At 42.5% G+C, this 16099-nt stretch overlaps 1 non-coding gene across 1 annotated transcript; it reads right to left on the bottom strand.

Annotated features, from left to right (window-relative positions):
• Positions 1 to 13501: 13501 nt before the first annotated feature.
• Positions 13502 to 13576, bottom strand: Trnas-cga. The gene has a single exon. It is a non-coding gene; the product is annotated as a tRNA-Ser (tRNA).
• Positions 13577 to 16099: the final 2523 nt, after the last annotated feature.

Here is a 16099-nt window from a genome sequence, read left to right as displayed (position 1 = left end):
GCAAAACATTCAGGAGGCTGCTCACTCGTGTAAGGTGAGATCGGACAAGTCGGCGGTAGTGAGGACATTTTCGGTCAGTGACAAAGTGTTGGTGAAATCTCACCGCTTGTCTAACGAACAGAAGAAAGTGTGTTAAAAGGTCTTTGCTCTGTATCATGGCCCTGTGCGAGTGGGGCTAATTCCCCATCCGAATGCCGTAGAACTAGAGAGCCTAAAAACCGGAACGTCCTTGGGAATGCACCATATCACACATGTGAAGCCCTATGTGGGATAGGGTGAGGCCATGTTGTTCTGTTTTAGTAAATAATGCCAATGTTTGTTAGATGTTAGAAATATAATTTTTACGGTATGTTCTTGTGTGTGTTGTTGTTTAGTAGCTAAGGGGTACATTTGGGCAAACATGGCCTACAGTTTGTAAGCGTATTGTTATATCGCTGGCTTAGTTGTGGAGTATCTTTGCGGGTAGCCGCGTCTGTAGTGAGTCGAGCACGGGACACGAAACTGTTATGTTGTGTAGTGTGCAGCTCTGCATGTAGAAGCATTGCTAGTATTCAGGTTGAAGTGTTGCTGCAAGTGCTATTATAGTAAAGTGATGACATATGGAAATGGTTCAGAGGAAAGTGCGTCAAGAAGTAATTGAAAATGAGCAGTGGCGTTAATAACGTATTTATGTATCCTGTCGTTGCGTGTCGCATAGCATCGATCATCCGCACCGTGTTCGGTCTCCAATAATGAACAACTGTGAATCAGTAATACTATTTACCACAAAAGAGTAGAATCAAGTGCCAGTGTCTTGTAGCGAGCGTGAGGGCGTGCGTTCGAATATCGCGTTTCCACATCATCAACAATCAGCCGCGCCGCGACGGTTACGCGCACGCTCGTACAAGTGAGAACTGAGAACTGAAAAATTAACTTTACGAACAGTGTTAAATCATTACTAGTGACAAGGAGGACTATTACCAGATATCTGTACGTGTGACGAGCGTAAGAACTTTCGTTCGATCATTCGGCTTCAAATGGTTCAAATGGCTCTGAGCACTATGGGACTTAACTACTGTGGTCGTCAGTCCCCTAGAACTTAGAACTACTTATACCTAACTAACTTAAGGACATCACACACATCCATGCCCGAGGCAGGATTCGAACCTGCGACCGTAGCGGTCACGCGGTTCCAGACTGCAGCGAATCATTCGGCTTCCGCATCATCAACAATCACCCGCGTCGAGTCGGTTACGCGTACGCTCGTCTGAATTATATTTTGAACTCTTAATCATCAAGATTGTTAATTGGGATAAACATTTACGATTTAGAGTGTAAACAGTGCTACCTGTGGTTTCCATATCGTCTCAGAATATAGATGTTCATACCAGACATAGGACAGTGTTGTGTTTAAACGTTGAGTAGCTCCCCTAAACCCTCTTGCATTTTTTTCGATAGATAATATCAGGCAGCCAGCAGCAGTGTGGAGCAGAACAGTACGACCGCCGCGGGATTACCAGGTAATTTGTGTGGACAGGGCGCACAGCCACGAAACGACACCCAGTTAAAGGTCCCCACCCCCATTTGTAATCCCGGGCGTGTTACAAGTTCTGTCCATAAGAAGTCAGTAATTTGTGGTTCAAGCGACGTTATAGTCGTCAGTAAATGTGCAGAATGTTGGGCAAACAATTGAGAAATTAGCCGTTACAGTAAAGCAGAAAAATGACTAGGTAGCTGAGTCTGTGGCGGACATCTTGACGAGCGAGCTCGTTGAAACAGACGAGAAAAACGCAACGAGCGTTGGTTCAAGAGGTTACCGAACAGATTTTTCATGAAGCTATAGCGAAATTTTTTTAATGCATTTGGTGCCTTCCAGCAGAGTCAGAGTGATCTGCAAAATTTTGTGAAGTTCATCGTCAGGGTGACGCGAACTGGGGAAGTATGTGTTGAGAGGGCTCTGTGCAGTTGCGAGAGTGGTGTTTTACGTGTGGTTGGTGGGATAAGGTTCTGCGCGGTTGCGAGAGCGGAGATCAACCATAAAGAAGGGTACAGGATGCTAAGCTAGGTAGAATAGTCTTTTGAAAAAATCGCAAGGGACCCATGACATGACGGGGTGTTGCATAGGAAGAAAGTTCCGAACATCTGGGCTTTCGAAAATAAACAAGGTGTGGCAGCAGAGAAAAGTAGTCTAAATAAAGTAAATATTGTACGGTTAATCGCTCTTTATGTTCATCAGGTCCAACCAGGAACAACTACACAAAGAAATTAATGTGAAACCACACTGGCCTCCAGCTGAAGAGGGAATTTGAAAGGAGAACTAAATCACAGAAAAGGGTTTTTGATGTAAGAGCAAAGAAAAAGGGTAACAATCACGACCGGCAAGAAATCAGAATAACTAGAATATTAATCAAGGAATCAGGCACAAGCGAGAGCTGGTGTCTGTGTTTGATTTTTTTTGTTCACAGGAGGACCTTGGCGACATATCTTCATGTGCACGAAGATCCTATACCCTCACTCCCCTTCCTGCATAATAATAATATCTTTGCATTTTTTTTTATATGTATATACGAAATATATTTGTAACTGTTCAGGTGCTGAACAACATGCCACAGACATGACACCTGACTAAAAAAATGGTGTTTTATTTACAATTTTGTAAAAAAAAAAGATTGTTCATTCAGTTACATTTGTAAACTGATTAATTATGATGTCTGTTAAGTTAGAAGAATCACTTAAGTATAGCTTTAGGCCGTTCCTGTAGACTTAGTTTACCCAAATTGTGAATTCAAAAGGGTGACATTTAGGCTAAGACAAGGTAAAATAAATCTGCGTTGTATGTACCGATTGCAGGTGAGGTGTGACTACCAAATGGGGCACAGTATGCAGAGAAGCACTAGTGGCGAGACAGCTATGAGCACACACGGCCTTTGACCTAATGGAAAGCTGAACGGCAAACAGAGCAAGGGCAGCGTCAGACCGCAGTCAGCAGCTGTGTGGCACCGAGACCGGTTCTGCCGAACGACACGGCCCACACAGGTATACGCGAGCGCCGGCCGCTCCGTGGAGATGGGGCCGACAGGTTCCTATTGTTCGGCTGTGGCAGCGGCGTCCGATATGCTTTCTTCAAATCTACGAACATATCGTATAGCGCCATAAAACCTGATATCCGAATTCCAGTCGTTGAGCAGGTGATTCATACGAAAGCGTGACAGCAACTAATCGCGCTTACTGACGATTACTTCGACGAATCTCACTCTGGCATGTTCCTCAGCTACGATTGGAGCTCCACTTACCTTTCGGTGATTTCTTCTTTGTTGTCCTGTCCAAACGCCTTCCCTGTCAGAAAAATACGTGTCGTCCGACGGCTCGAAAAATCTGCAGCGGGAAGTATCTGCACTACACATCTCTACAGGTCGCATAAAAATGTTTTTCAGTATCATGTTAGCCGATCGATTAATTGAAAGGTAGTTTGGAGAAAGAACTTCAATATATTGCTACTTCTCTGATACAAAATACTTCCAAGTCCATGTTAATCTTAAGTTACAGTTTCGTTATTTACTCGCAATCACGCTCACTCATAATAGCCAGTCAATGGTAACCATCCAAACCCGTTACCAAAAGGATTAACCAACGGATTGTCTGTGACAGAATGCTTGCTCTAATATTACACAATTTGATCACCGCTATGTTCAGTGTGCGGACACGCGGTGTACATCACGCCTTGTGGATTTTGCTTGTTGAAAAGACACAGTTTACGTACTATAATCGGAATTTCACGTGTTCGTCTTTTTCACACGTTCGCGTCGACCGGCACTTCAGGTTCAAGTTTTAACTATTATCCCCTAAAATTTTCACATCTATTCAGAGCTCCTTATATCCACGTCCGAACATGATCATGTCTGAAATCCGAATTGACTTAGGCTGCACTAAGCGATTCCCTTAGCTCAAGAAATGTGTGAACGTACTGTTCTCTAACTGGCTGGTGTAAGTATTAACAAATTCAGTATTGGTATTAAGCCTGTCAATCTCGCGTCTTTTACTTTTGATCAATCACAACTTAATAGTTTTATGAACAATTTATAAAATCTACAAATATCAAAACAACTTCCACTTTAAATAACAGAATCATCGTGAAATATATCTTGTTACTATAAATTGGCTTGATGCACTTCACAATTTCCCCTGAGTGCGATTCACTCTCTTAGTGCAGAGTTCTCACGCTAACGTATACTCAGTTAATGGATATAACAATATTAGTTGGAAACAGTCTTGGTTGTAATTTTAGTTTTTTTATTGATCAACAAAGCGTTTCACCTTATTTAGGCATCTTCAGGATGATCTTAAATTGGTATTTCTTAGGACGATCTCTTAGACGGTGTAGCTAAAGGGCATCGTCGAGTACGTCAGGCCAACATCGCCTTCGCTAACCTCAGTAAATACTTTCTAGATGAACGTGAGTGACTCCAAGATCTGAATAACGCGTACACGTTCACAGAAGCAAATTATAGAGATAAAAAAATCTGAAAAAACTAAACTTGCAACCAAGACTGTTTTCAATTAATACTACTAAACACTGGTTTGCTGATCCATCCCAGATGGATTGGAAGAATTTCTTTAGATATAATAATATTCATTTATTTAATACGAAGCTTTCACTCCATCATTCACACAAACAACTAAACAAATTAGGAATAATTAATGAAAGTCACAATTTCCGCTATAAATACAGTTTTTTCCCCAAGTATACAGTTTTAAGTACTTGGTAATTTCGTAGTCCATAAGGTCCTAACACCTTTCGGCTCGTCCGCAGCTCGTGGTCGTGCGGTAGCGTTCTCGCTTCCCACGCCCGGGTTCCCGGGTTCGATTCCCGACGAGGTCAGGGATTTTCTCTGCCTCGTGTTGACTGGGTGTTGTGTGATGTCCTTAGGTTAGTTAGGTTTAAGTAGTTCTAAGTTCTAGGGGACTGATGACCATAGATGTTAAGTCCCATAGTGCTCAGAGCCATTTGAACCATTGAGCCTTTCGGCCCCAGCCGAAGCTACTTGCAGCTAGCTATTGGATCCCAGCGCATCTGTCATGCTAGACATGATTCAGGTAGGAAGTTGTCTGCCTGCTAGAGTGTCTCTCTTACGTAAGCGCGATTCAAGGCGCTATGCCTCAGTCGTTTCTCTTTAAATTTCTCCGTACATATCATCTTAGATATTTACGAATGTGAATGTTTCCGGTGATTACTCTGCAGCCGTGTAATTATACAATACTGGGTCTTTCTGCCTATTTATATGCCACAGCTTATGTTTATTCATGTAGAGTGTTAACTCGCAATTCTCTCACCAAGCGTCCATCCTCAGCAGGTCTTCTCGCTGCAGTATTTTAGCGTTGCGACTTCTCTGTCGGATATTCCATGAGTCTTTCCCCGGATGACGTTGTATACGGAAGCTGCAACGCTAGGACACTGTATCGAGACGCAGGAAGACGTGCCGAGCGTCGACGATTGGTGCAAAGATTGGCATTTGACCCTCAACACAGGCGTGCGTACACACACACACACACACACACACACACACACAGAGAGAGAGAGAGAGAGAGAGAGAGAGAGAGAGAGAGAGAGAATCGTCATCCCCATCGTCACAACTGATTACGCATAGGTATGCTAAGGTGAACGTAATTTGCTTTATAGAGACATATGTTTTACAAGCAATTAACATATGACTACACAAGAAAATACTACCTACTTAGAATTTTGGTTTGTGAGAAAATTTCAAAATTTCAAAATTTTTCCACCTAATGCGTACGCCTATTGCACGTATCAGGCAACTACTGATACTCTTAAGTTTTATGGTGTAAAAATAGGGGAAGAAAGTGTAATAATTGATTTGTTTTAATGGTTTGATTGATGCCACGAAATTTCCCTTCCAAGCAACTCACAGCTGAAATTGCTGACAGAATGAGAATATCACAGAAAACAGTCAGCAGAATGAATATTTCAGTGCAGAAAGGTCGTGAATACAAGCCAAACAGGAAAGGAAAATAGGGACGCAAAACAAAAATCAGTCCTAGAACAATGAGAAGACTTTACAAACATGGCAACAATGAACTGTAAATTTGCTTCTATAGACATGAGCCATCAGCTAAAAGATTTGGGTGTTGAAGTTTCACCTCTGACAGTGAGGAGGAAGCTGTTTGAATGTGGTTTAAAGGCAAGCCGACCAAGGAAAAGACAGAAAATCACACCTGCCATGAAAACCAAAAGATTGCAGTGGGCTAAACAACTTCAGGAGTGGACAAGTGAGGACTGGGCTAAGGTATGTACAATGATATTCTAAATTAAGTGGGTCTCATCTCTAAAGTTAGGAGTTTTGGCTTGAAGTTGTGATGTTTTATTGATACTGAAGAAATGCGCATTTGAATTTTGGGACTGTTGACGTCTCCTATGCTACTATTCCCAACTTTTATAACTTGCAATTTTGTACACATGCGTCAGGTATGCAACAGTGATGAATCTGTATTCACCATGATGGAAGAAAGCAGCCAGTATGTTCGTTGCAGACCTGTACAACATTTCAAATCTTGAGAGTGTGCAACAATGTGTGAAGCATCCAACTTCCATTATGGTCTGGAGTGTGATGTCCGTGAAAGGTCCTGGCAGATTACACATTGTTGAAGGGACAATTAGGCAAGAACAATATAAAGAAATCCTTGAAAAGAAACTCTTCCCCAAAATGAATGAGTAGTTTCCTAATAAAGATGCCATTTTTATGCATGATGCTGTATCATGCCACAAAGCCAAAAGTGTTTCCAAGTACTTGAAAGAAAGTTTTGCCCTGACCAGGGAATAGCCCTGATATGAATCCAATGGGCTATTGTGAAACAGAGGATAAAGAAATTTACAATAACCACCAAACAAGATCTCGTGGAGAAACTAGAGGAAACCTGGTACCATGACAATGATATTAAAATGTCATCTGAAAAGTTAATAAAAACTATGCCAAACAGGATAAGAATGTTGATTAAGAACAAAGGCATTCACCCAAAGTATTGAATGTACAAATATAATCTGTATGTGGATGTAAATGTGTAATAAACGTAAAGTTTTGGAACAAATGTCTCTAGTTTAATAATTTGAACACTTCTGTAATGCAGAACTGACCGCTTGATGTCACAGGAGGACTCACCAGAACAAAAAGGGTCAGCGCGTATTGTGCAATCATGAGAGAACCAGTAACAGCAGAATGGGTCAGGAGAGCTCAGTGCGTTCGAACCTGGTATAGTCACTGGATGGCACCAGATTAACAGGTACGTCAGAGACATGTCAACCTTTCTAGCGCGGCCCAGGTCGACTGTTGGTCATCTGATTGTGAAGTGGAAAGGCGAGGAAACAGCCATAGCTAAACGAAAACCAGGCAGACCGCGTGTAGGACGGACAAGGACAGTCAAGAGGGTGCCTGCGAAAAACCACGTGAAATCAACGGAAGGAGTCACTCGTGAGTTCCAAAGTACTAGCAGCAGCGCAGTTATCACGATGAGTGTGCGTGTGGACTTAAAAATAGTGGGATACATTGGTCGAGCATGTCCTCACATTTCGGTAGTAAATGCTATGCAGTGCTTGAAGAGATGTAGAGAGCCACGTAACTGGATGTTGGATGACTTGAAACAAGGGATTTGGAGTTATAAATCACGCTCTATGCTGCGGCAGTCCGGTGGAAAGGTTTTGGCCTGGAGAATTCCTGGTTAATTTTACCTGCTATCGTGTGTAGTGTCAACAGCTAAGAACGGAGGGCGCGATCTTGTGGTGTGTTGATGTTTTTGGTGGTTAAGTTGTGGTCCCCTTATCGCGATTAAGAAGACGCTAAATACAGAAGAAGATAAAACTCCCTTTATAGCATCAGGTACTGCGTGCAGTAGGGCAACTTTTCGAAGAATTTGTTAGCCTCTATCAGTATGACAATGCCCCTGTCGTAAAGCACCTTTTGTGAAGTAGGGGTTTGCGGAAAGATCATTCCTGAAGGAGGTTGCCCTGCCCAGTCCTGACACGATCGTAATGGAATACGTTAGGAATGAATTAAGCGTTGACTTCACTCTACAGATATGCGTCCAACATCAACGCCTCCTCTTATGCAGGCTCTTGAGCATGAATCGACTGCCTTTCATCTGGTCATTTGGATGTCTCACTAAAACGGACCCAGTAGCGGTCAAGTCGTCATAAAGGCGAAGTGCGGAGTCACCCCACAGTAATATCCACTAAAACAAACACTGACTTTCTATCAGCTAGTGTACTTTTTTGTCATCCAAGGATCTTACGTGTTATGGCAAGCAACTGATGTCAGAAAAAACGTATTGATAGGTGTTTGCCCACAGAGCTGCCAAATGTCGATTTGCATACAGTGCTAACGAGAGTTCATGCTTTTAGCTGACGTGGAACTAGTGGTGCAGGCCACGCAGTAATTGATTGCTGGGGACTGGCTGGCGATTCATAACCTTTAACTTCAATACAATTTGTTGATGAAACAAGATGTCAAATAAAAATTTGCAGAAAGGGAAAAAATGTCTCTCTTCTATGAGCTAATTATGACTTAAGGAATATTGAGGATATAGTACCTAGAAAGACATGACGTGTTTTGGTCGGAACTTCAGTGTAGTTATCGCTGCTAGAATCACAGAACAGAATGCGCACTAGAGACAACCGCCCCCTCCCCCAACCTCAATCAGTTTCCACCATTTTCTACAGTTTTCTTTGTTACTAGACATAAAGTTGTGCTTTGTGAAACACATGTAAATATTTTGAGTTCTACACATTTAAGTGCTGGATGATGTATTAAAGTTATTCGGAATATATTCTTAATTCTCCTGTTATAAAATTTTACGGCAAGTAAAATTCTACACATTTCTAAAGCTAGTTATATCACATGTGGACGGTGCAGCCTTGCACCATCTAGAACATAAGAAGGTCTTTTACCACGTAGCGTGGAATATTTGCAAATTAACTGAGTTTCGTTACTGTCTTAACAACTATACCTGTCCTGAAAAAGGAAATTTGTGTTCGCTTCTAATACGGCTTACGTGCCTCAGCGATACAGATGACCGTACCGGATGTGAAACCACAACTCAGGAGTATCTGCTGAGAGGACAGACAAATGTGTGGTTCCCAAAGAGGGACAGAAGCCTTTTCAGTAGTTACAGGGACAACAGTCTGGATGACTGCCTAATCTGGCTTTGTAATGTCAACCAAAACGGCCCTCCTGTCCTGGTACTGCGATCGGCTGAAAGCATGGGGAGACTACAGCCGTAATTTTTCCTGAGGAGATGCAGCTCTACTGTATGACCAAGCAGTAAAGGAAACCAAAGAAAAATTTGGAGTAGGTATTACAGTTCAGTGAGCAGTTATGAAAACTTCAATGTTCGCCTATGACACGGTAGCTCCGTCATGATTCTGTCAGAGACAGCAAGGGACTTGGAAGAGCAGTTGAACGGACCGGACAGCCTCTTAAAAGAAGGGTATAAGACGAATATCAACGAAAGCAAAACAAGGATAATGGGGTGTAGTCGAGGTAAATCAGGTGAAGCGGAGGAGGATATTACATTAGGAAGAGGGGCACTTAAAGTAGTAGATGAGTTTTGCTATTTGAGCAGCAACTGATGATGGGGGAAGGAGAGAGAATATAGACTGTCAATGGCACTTAAAGAATTTCAGAAGAAGAGAAATTTGTTAACATCGACTGCAGATATATGCGTTAGGAAGTCTTTTCTGAAAGCATTTGAGTGGAGTGAAGACGTGTGTGGAAGTGAAACAGGGACGACAAACAGTTTAGACAAGAAAAGAGTAGAAGCTTTCGAAACATGGTGCTACAGAAGAGTGCTGAAGATTATGTGGATAGGTCACCTAACTAATGAAAAGGTATTGAATAGAATTGGGGAGAAAATAAATAAGTGACGCAACCTGATTAGAAGAATGGGTCGGTTGTTAGGATACATTCTGAGACATCAAGGGATCACCAATTAGTGTAGAAACGTTTTGGGGATAAAATTCGTAGAGGGAGACCAAGAGAAGAACACAATAAGCAGATTCAGAAGGATGTAGGTTGCAGTATGTACTGGGAGATGAAGATTGCACAGGACAGTGTCACATTGAGAGCTGCATCAAATTATTCTTCGGACTAAAGACCACACTAACAACAATGTGGCTATGTTACAGATAGGGATATCTTTTTACATTTGGAAAAATATTAATTTTCCGGAGTAATTTTTGTAATTTGGGAGAAGGCTGCAGCATATAAAATGCGGACGTACTCATTTCAAAATGAAATTAGACAGTATTTTAAACTTCTGTTACATGGCTGGCTAGAGACGGAAGTCTGAGAAGTGTCCCAAATGCGGTACTCTTCCGTGCTTATTAAAATACTTTCCTAAAATATCAATAAAATGAGAAATATTGACAGCCCGTATCACTCCGTGGATTGTAGGGTTGTCACGAGCAACGCATCGTGGACACAGTGGTAATGTTTGTAGGGTGAGGGCTAAAAGTTAATTTAAATCGCCCTACTGCAGCCAACTCCCGAAGATAATGAGACGCTGTTACGCGATATTTAACGTTTCTAAACCACACCAGGCCTGAAACCAACACGAATGTTTCGGAGAAACCCTCCTGCCATAAAAACGGCTCATCGTTAAAATATAAAAATTGTTCATATACACGCGCCCTACAGATCTGTCGAAACCAGCTACGTATTTCGTGGTTGGAATTCCAGTTACATACAAAACGACGGCTGTAGGCTGCACATAACTGCGAGAGACGGCAGTTTGAATCTTGACAATTCATACATGCTAAATGAAGAGGCTTCCGAACTGTACGCTCTGGTGTTTCTGACTCGCAGTTCCAGCGGTTGTTTCTCGTGATGTATGATACGGAAATGCCGATGGCGCGAGTAATAAATTCCATAGCTGGTTCCTACCCAGTGTGGAACAGCCACGTGTATACCGAGCGCATAAGTTCCATTTCTGCTTGATGAAGCCGAAAGAAGAAGAAAACTTTCTAACATTTCGTCGTTATTGCTTTAATGTGAGTAATATTTAAATCTCAGTTGTAATAATTAAATGTAGCACAGAATATGTCGAAATAATCATCGACATTATTGTCTAAGACCCGCACCCCTCCCTCCCTCCCCCCTCCTCCACCGTAGCCGCTGAACACACACACAAACGCTTGCATGTGATAGTTACATATGGTGCCCCAAAACAAGACACCGACAAGCTTTAGCGACACGTTCCTTACACCAAAACGCGAAAAAACATCTAGGAAACATGCGCTGTAAAGCACAAACATAAGAGCTGTTTGCACTTGTTCGTCTTCGATACTATGAAATAGATCGCTTTCACTGCAAGAACTTTTGCAAAGAGGTCATCTGGACCCACCTAAGAAACAAATTCCTGTAAACGTGGGGTCTAAAAAACATTACCTTAAAAGCTATGAGCACTTGTTCTTCTTCGCTAGTGCGATACACATCTATTTGACTGAACAAGTGCTTGTAGCTCTTAAGGTATGAATTTCACAGCCATTTTTTATTGCCATTTTTCCCTTGTTTTGGTCCAAACTACTTCCTCCCAAAACATGGAAATCCAAGTCCTTACAGTAGAAGAGCTCTGTTTCCTAAATTTTTTTTTCTGTCCCTAAAGCTTGTCGGTGCTTTTTGGGTCACACTGTATATTATTGACCTGATTTATATATAAAGGATGACAGCCTTCGGTGCAGCTTCTTTTTGAAGGTTTGGATGGATTGCTTTGGTAGCTCTAGAAATATTCGTAGCTGTTGGATTCTGGAGAGTCAAATGTTTGTCTGTTAATTACAGGTGTTGTCATATCAACTAAGTGAAAGCTCTTTTTTCTATAAGTTCTGTCGTGAAATTAGTCCACAATGACCTATGTATACAGTAAATTTCATCAATAAAATATGGACCATCAAGAACGTATCAATAAATGATGGGTACATCCAAATAACGGTAGTTCTATCCACAACGTTACGCAAATCAAATTAAAAATAGTACTTCTACCAGTATTGTGGTACACAGTAAAAACAAATATGCACGGGCATATCAGATCTGAGGGGATCTAAAAAAGCCTAAGTAAAAGAATGTTTCGTAAAGTTATGATGACACATGGTAAAAAAATAAGTAAATAATAAAAATTTAAAAAAATATATGTGCTTGTAGTTTACAACAAGCACTTTCTTTACTTAGAAAACATTGCTAGTAGCTCAAAAAGCTTTCCCAAGAAAACGTTGACTGCTACAGCGATCACAAAACAACAAATATATTACAGCTACCAATTACCTAAACACAAGCCACCTTGTTTCCATAATCATTTCAAATCACTCCACAGTATTCAACAGTGAATAGAAATGTGGCTGTTACCCTCGTTTCGTCATTATTGTGCGAGTGTTTCAAGCAGATGTTTACTGCTGGGTGGTATCTCAAAATGTACGTGCCGTTTACGATCGTAGCCTGCTGAGTACTGTTTTCTTAGAGCCGGAAGATGGGTGGCTGACAAATACCTTTTGGGGTTCTGTAGGTTTCCACGGAGGAACTGTAAAGTTCAATTGAAAGTATGTGGGTTTTGTTCCGGTGTCTGGGGATGAAGGATACAGACCTTGGTGGACCCATATACTGTTTCCTTTGGTGATATCTGGCTATACCTTGTGCCTGAAATGATTTGCTGTATGTAACAGCAGCGCGGGATTAGCCGAGCGGTCTCGGGCGGTGCAGTCATGGACTGTGCGGCTGGTCCCGGCGGAGGTTCGAGTCCTCTCTCGGGCATGGGTGTGTGTGTTTGACCTCAGGATAATTTAGGTTCAGTAGTGTGTAAGCTTAGGGACTGATGACCTTATCAGGTAAGTCCCATAAGATTTCACACACATGTGAACATGTCTAGGTAACTCTTTCTATCATTCCTATCAAACACAGACCATGAGGCCATTCTGAACGGAGAGAAATTCTGAAACACAGGAATAATCTCGGGCGTCCCCCAAGCAACTGTTATAGGACTATCACTTTTCATAATATATATGAATGACCCAGTGCAGAACGTCAGAAGTTCCGTGATGCTTTTCACGGATGATTCTGTTGTATACAGAGAAATCTCTACACTTGAAATTGTAGTGAAATGCAGGCAGACCTGCACAGGAGTGACAGTTGGTGCAGGGAGAGGCAGTTGACCCTCTACTTGAACAAATGTAGCTTACTGCGAATACATAGGCAGAAAGCCCCGTTATTGTACGATTATACGATCGTAGGACACCCAATGGAAGCAGATACGTCCATGAAATACCTGGGAGTATGCTTGTGTGTCGAACTGAAGTGAAATGATCACAGATAATTAATAACGCAGATGCCAGACAAATTCGTCCGAAGAGTCCTCGGGAAATATAGTCCATCAACGAAACTGTTTTGAACAATACATAATATTTCCAGAATGAGATTTTCACTCTGCAGCGGAGTGTGCGCTGATATGAAACGTCCTGGCAGATTGAAACTGTGTGCCGGACCGAGACTCGAACTCGGGACCTTTGCCTTTCGCGGGCAAGCGCTCTACCAACTGAGCTACCCAAGCACGACTCACGCCCCTTCCTCACAGCTTTAATTTCATATCAGCGCACACTCCGCTGCAGAGTGAAAATCTCATTCTGGAAACATCCCCCAGGCTGTGGCTAAGCCATGTCTCCGCAATATCCTTTCTTTCAGGAGTGCTAGTTCTGCAAGGGTCGCAGGAGAGCTTCTGTGAAGTTTGGAAAGTAGGAGACGAGGTACTGGCAGAAGTAAAGCTGTGAGTACGGGGCGTGAGTCGTGCTTGGGTAGCTCAGTTGGTAGAGCACTTGCCCGCGAAAGGCAAATGTCCCGAGTTCGAGTCTCGGTCCAGAACACAGTTTTAATCTGCCAGGAAGTTTCAATACATCATATTGTTCGTCAGCATGCGATCTGTACTAGGTACGACTGATAGAGGAAATAGAGAAGATCGAAAGAAGAGCGGTGTTCTTTGTTACGGGTTCGTATAATAAGAACAAAAGCGTCACGTGAGGTGACCAACCAACTTTAGTGGCAGACGCTGCAGGAGGGGTACTCTGCATCACGATGTAGTTTATTGTTCTGAGACCGTAAAGTCCTCCTCAACATATTGGTAACTCCTACGTACATCTCGCGAAAAGAGGATAAAGATAAAATTAGTGAGGTTCGAGCCTACACGAATTCTAACCGGCAATGGTTCTTCCCGCGAACTACTCTCGACTGGAACAGGAAGGTGGTTTGCGGAGTATATCTGTAGATGTAGAATGGAACTGCACGAGGCGACCACATGGACCAGAGTCTGCATTCAAGATTTTCCCATCGGCACCTGTATCTTGTGTAACTACTCTCTTTCAATCGGAACCGAGTGTATGCTGTTCCTTGCAGACCGTATTTTGCGCAGGCTGTTTGTAGACTTTTTTTCGCCACGACATTCTGTGGTACTCCATTTTTAGCGTTGTCGAAGGCCACGTGGTTGTGAATTTGTTTCTCTCTGTACAACGCATCACACGTACAAGCTGTATGAGAAAGGTAATGAGACGGACAACACGGGGAGCGATCTGGCAACGCTCTGTCGTTCTGCTGGTGTAGATCGGTGCGTTCATCCCTTCCGGGTGCCCAGTCCACGTTTCAACTCCGAATAGCTATCAAGTTTTTTTAAGAGCGCCATTGTTGAAGTAGTGTTTTCGTTGTGTGTTACGAAAATGGAGCTATTCCTCATCGCAGCATTTATAACCTTATATAACTTCAGGCGCATCTGTTCACTCCTTAGTCCTTCCATGTACCACTTCATCGGGCATTGTTTCTTCCTGACTAGTTTCTTAAACTTCAGCCTACACTTCATCATCACTAAATTGTGATAGTCTGTATCTGCTCCTGGGTACGCCTTACAGTCCAGTATCTGGTTTCGGGATCTCTGCCTTATCGTGATGTAGCGTAACGGATATCTTCCCGGAACTCCCGTCGTTTTCCAAGTAGACCTCCTGCCCTTGTGATTTTTGAACAGAGTTTTCGCTGTTACTAGCTGAAATTTACTGCAGAACTCAATTAGTCTTTCTCCTCTCTTATTCACAGTACCAAGCCCGTATTCTCCCGTAACCCTTTCTTCTACTCCTTCCCCTACAACAACATTGCTATACCCCATTATTATTTTTTTCATCTCCTCTTACGTACTGCATTACGAGTTCAGTATCCTCATATACTTTCTCTATCTCTTCATCTTCACCTTGCGACGTCGGCACACATACCTGAACTATCATCTCAATGTCGGTTTGTTGTTGATTCTGACGAGAGTAGTTATATCATTGATCTGTCGACGGAAACACACTCTCTGCACTAACTTCCTACTCATAACGAATCGTATCTTCACTGTACCAATTTCCGCTGCTGTTGATATTACTCCATACTCACCTGACCAAAATTCGACTTCTTTCTATTTCAATTCACTGACCCCCACTGTATCTATATTGAGCCTTTTCCGGTTTTATAACTTTCATAGCACGCAGAAACTTCCGAAATTCCACGCCCCGACTACTAGACCATTAGGGCTATCGTTTTGCTGGTTTTTCAATGTTTTTCTCATTCCTTGGCAGTCCCCTCCCGGAGATCCGAATGGCCGAACAGTCCGGAATTTTTTGCCAATGGGGAGATCATCAGGACACTTTTCCAATTACAGGCCACATGTCCTGTGGATACACAATATGTGTCTTTAACGCAGAGGTTTCCATTGCCTTCTGTACCCTCATGCCGTTGATCACTGCTGATTGATTCGGCTTTAGGGACAGTTTCCTACCCCAATGGCAAGAATGTGCCCTGAAGTTCTGTCTGTAACAGCTGTAAATAATTTTTTTTTCGGAAGCAGGGACTATTAACGGTCTTATTAAGGTGAGCCTTCGGATCTTGAATGCTGGCGGCGACACGCAAATCCTGGAGCGCTTCCAGAGTCATAATCTGTCATAAATACATCGCATTCAATAAAAGGCCTCAGATAGACGTCACCAAACAGCTTCCTTGCTGGACGTTTTTACGCCTTCTTGCTGAATGCAAATCTGTGTGACGGCACATTTCGTTACACA

Source organism: Schistocerca americana, chromosome 7 (assembly GCF_021461395.2).
Source record: "Schistocerca americana isolate TAMUIC-IGC-003095 chromosome 7, iqSchAmer2.1, whole genome shotgun sequence".
Lineage (NCBI taxonomy): Eukaryota > Metazoa > Arthropoda > Insecta > Orthoptera > Acrididae > Schistocerca > Schistocerca americana.
This window is presented reverse-complemented; position numbering and strand designations above follow the sequence as displayed.